The sequence below is a fragment of the Eriocheir sinensis genome, unplaced genomic scaffold (genome assembly GCF_024679095.1).
Source record: "Eriocheir sinensis breed Jianghai 21 unplaced genomic scaffold, ASM2467909v1 Scaffold1340, whole genome shotgun sequence".
In the NCBI taxonomy this organism is placed as follows: domain Eukaryota; kingdom Metazoa; phylum Arthropoda; class Malacostraca; order Decapoda; family Varunidae; genus Eriocheir; species Eriocheir sinensis.
In genome coordinates this window covers 60,671-65,000 of record NW_026110674.1, presented here as the reverse complement: position 1 = coordinate 65,000, position 4,330 = coordinate 60,671, and the positions used below count along the sequence as shown (strand labels likewise).

General features: G+C 38.6%; 1 long non-coding RNA gene across 1 annotated transcript; it reads right to left on the bottom strand.

The window, feature by feature from the left end:
- Positions 1–1,601: 1,601 nt before the first annotated feature.
- Positions 1,602–3,365, bottom strand: LOC126989856 (uncharacterized). The gene is made up of 3 exons (XR_007743805.1): positions 3,347–3,365; positions 3,203–3,275; positions 1,602–3,152 (listed from the first exon to the last, which is right to left on the bottom strand). It is a non-coding gene; the product is annotated as an uncharacterized LOC126989856 (long non-coding RNA).
- Between the last annotated feature and the right edge of the window lie 965 nt (positions 3,366–4,330).

Genomic DNA, 4,330 nt, shown 5'->3' with positions numbered 1-4,330 from the left:
TGGAATCATCGGCGTAGAAATGGATAGGACAGTTCGTTTTGGAAAGAAGATCATCAATGAACAACAGAAAAAGAGTGGGAGATAGGACAGAACCCTGTGGGACACCACTGTTAATAGATTTAGGAGAAGAACAGTGACCGTCTACCACGGCAGAAATAGAACGGTCAGAAAGGAAACTGGAGATAAAGGTACAGAGAGAAGGATAGAAACCGTAGGAGGGTAGTTTTGAAAGCAAAGATTTGTGCCAGACCCTATCAAAAGCTTTTGATATGTCCAGCGCAATAGCAAAAGTTTCACCGAAACGGCTAAGAGAGGATGACCAAGAGTCAGTTAAGAAGGTTAGGAGATCACCAGTAGAACGCCCCTTGCGGAACCCATACTGGCGATCAGATAGAAGGTCAGAAGTGGAAAGGTGCTTTTGAATCTTCCGGTTAAGGATTGATTCAAAAGCTTTAGATAGACAAGAAAGTAAAGCAATAGGACGGTAGTTTGAGGATTGGAGCGGTCACCCTTCTAGGTACAGGCTGTATGAAGGCATACTTCCAGCAAGAAGGAAAGGTAGATGTTGACAGGCAGAGGCGAAAGAGTTTGACCAGGCAGGGTGACAGCACGAGGCACAGTTTTAAGGACAATAGGAGGCACTCCATCAGGTCCATAAGCCTTCTGAGGATTGAGGCCAGAGAGGGCATAGAAAACATCATTTTGAAGAATCTGTATAACAGGCATAAAGGAGTCAGAGGGGGGATGAGTAGGAGGAATATGCCCAGAATCGTCCAGAGTGGAGTTTTTAGAAAAGTTTGAGAGAAGAGATCAGACTTCTAGATCTATGAGAAGGCAGTTTTGCCGTCAGTACTGAGGAGTGGAGGGAAAGATGAAGAAGTGAAGTTGGAGGAGATGTTTTTGGCAAGATGCCAGAAGTCACGGGAAGAGTTAGAGAAAGCAAGGTTTTGACATTTTCTATTAATGAATGAATTTTTGGTTAGTCGGAAAATAGATTTGGCACGATTTCGGGCAGAAATGTAAAGTTCATAATTAGCATTAGTTTGAAGGCTCTGGTACCTTTTGTGAGCTACCTCTCTATCATTGACAGCACGAGAACAAGCGTGATTAAACCAAGGCTTTTAAGCGTGAGGAGTAGAGAAAGAACGAGGAATGTATGCCTCCGATATATATATATATATATATATATATATATATATATATATATATATATATATATATATATATATATATATATATATATATATATATATATATTAAGAATTTTTGGGTACAGGTGAAGCCAAATAAATAAAGGAAAGTAGGTTTAAGGAAGACTAGGGCGTTTAGATAGGTTATCAGTTGCTAAGAAAAATATTGCAGAGCTAGAGACTATCACAGAAGAAAAAACCTAATAAATAAAATGAGGTTGAAGGAAGAGGATAGGGTGCATATATATATATATATATATATATATATATATATATATATATATATATATATATATATATATATATATATATATATATATATATATATATATATATATATATATATATATATATATATATATATATATATATATATATATATATATATATACAGTCGGCTATAGAGAGTAGTGTCACACTGTCCAGTAAGTTTCGTTCAGAAAGCGACATCTGGCAATCCCTCCACGCGACATGAAAATTATTATATCCTATCGAAATCGTACTGTTGTGGTGATCGGTGGTCACAGGTGCACTCTACATAATTTTAAGATAGATATTTATCAAAAAAGCCCGTCGCTAACGCTTAATAAATATTTTTTCTTTAGGCTCTGTCGCTACATTTTGACACGAGCTTTTAGTTTCGGTCAAATTTAGTCAAGAGCAATTCTAAGTTGTTTATCAAACTGTGATACATATAAAAATATACTGCACTTATTAAGGGAGATTGATGTGCCTTTTGACTTCAAAAATAAATCCCTGATAGCCGATCTTGTTTTTTATTAAAAAAATTATACGTAATAATAGGCTATAAACGTTCACATGATGGCGTCGTCGACCGTGGGCTTTTCCGCGATCGCACTCAACACACACACACACACACACACACACACACACACACACACACACACATTTATACTTAGATATTACGTAATCTTCAAAGAGAAATGATTTTAGATTTTTGATGATCTGAATTGTCTTTAAGGCTTTATAGTGACGGTTGAGGCTGCTAGTTAAGCAGACCCTCAAGCCTATTTGCTGTTTGATGGTAAGGAGCATTAGTCACTGCCTGCCTCTGTGAAGGACAGCATTGCACGCGGTATTTTCAAAGTTTAATAAGAAAAAGTGTTTCAGACTGTTCATGATGTTTTACCTCGTCGTCATCATCGTCATCATGTAGAAGACATTCATTATCGCATTTCTAAATTGTATTCATGTAATGTGGTATATTTCCAACAACGTTATACTATCCTTACCTAATCTAATCTTATCCTAAAATAATCTAACCAAAACACCACCGAACCTAACCTTACCCATCCTAACCAAACCACTAACCTTCCCTAACATTATATAACCTAACCCGATGTTCCCATGAGTGTTTTCCTCGTTCATGGTGCAGAAGACTCATCTCACTAGGCTCATAAAGCTACCCAGGGAAATACCCACACAACAACCTCAACGAAAGCCTTATCAGATGTGGGTGCGTGCGTTGGTGTGCGAGTTCCGAAATGCCTGAGAATATGTGCCTGAGTGATACGTAAATGCCTCTTCTTATAACGTAAATATGGACCTTCTTATAACGTAAATATGGACCTTCTTAAAAAGCGTAACTATGGACCTTCTTATAACGTAAATATGGACCTTCTTATAACGTAAATATGGACCTTCTTATAACGTAAATATGGACCTTCTTAAAAAGCGTAACTATGGACCTTCTTATAACGTAAATATGGACCTTCTTATAACGTAAATATGGACCTTCTTATAACGTAAATATGGACCTTCTTATAACGTAAATATGGACCTTCTTATAACGTAAATATGGACCTTCTTATAACGTAAATATGGACCTTCTTATAACGTAAATATGGACCTTCTTATAACGTAAATATGGACCTTCTTATAACGTAAATATGGACCTTCTTATAACGTAAATATGGACCTTCTTATAACGTAAATATGGACCTTCTTAAAAAGCGTAAATATGGACCTTCTTAAAAAGCGTAAATATGGACCTTCTTATAACGTAAATATGGACCTTCTTAAAAAGCGTAAATATGGACCTTCTTAAAAAGCGTAAATATGGACCTTCTTATAACGTAAATATGGACCTTCTTATAACGTAAATATGGACCTTCTTAAAAAGCGTAAATATGGACCTTCTTAAAAAGCGTAAATATGGACCTGAGTAATATGCAAAATGCTTCTGATAACGTAACGCTTTTTATTTTTTTTCCGTTTTCCTTCCGCCCTTCATCAGAGAAAGGGTGAATCATCTCTATACTACCGAGAAATGGAGGAGGAGGAGGAGGAGGAGGAGGAGGAGGAAGAGGAAAACAGAAAGCAGGTAAATATAGGCGTTTCTAAGAGAGAGAGAGAGAGAGAGAGAGAGAGAGAGAGAGAGAGAAAGCACGTAGTCTTCCACGAACGAGAATACGAACAAGCTCTCTCTCTCTCTCTCTGACCTACGCCAAAGAAAAAAAAGTTGCTCTACACACACACACACACACACACACACACACACACACACACACACACACACACACACACACACACACACACACACACACACACACACACACACACATTCATCAATGATCTTCTTTCCATAACAAACTGTCCTGTCCATTCATACGCCGACGACTCCACTCTGCAATATTCAACTTCTTTCAATAGAAGGCCATCCCAACAGGAAGTACACGACTCCAGACTGGAGGCTGCAGAACGCTTAACCTCAGACCTTGCTATCATTTCCGATTGGGGCAGAAGGAACCTTGTGTCCTTCAATGCCTCAAAAACTCAATTTCTCCACCTATCAACTCGACACAATCTTCCAAACACCTATCCCCTATTCTTCGACAACACTCAGCTGTCACCATCTTCAACATAAAACATCCTCGGTCTATCCTTAACTCAAAATCTCAACTGGAAACTTCACATCTCCTCTCTCGCTAAATCAGCTTCCTCGAGGTTGGGCGTTCTGTATCGTCTCCGCCAGTTCTTTTCCCCCGCGCAGTTGCTATCCATGTACAGGGGCCTTGTCCGCCCTTGTATGAAGTATGCATCTCACGTGTGGGAGGGCTCCACTCACACAGCTCTTCTGGACAGAGTGGAGTCTAAGGCTCTTCGTCTCGTCAGCTCTC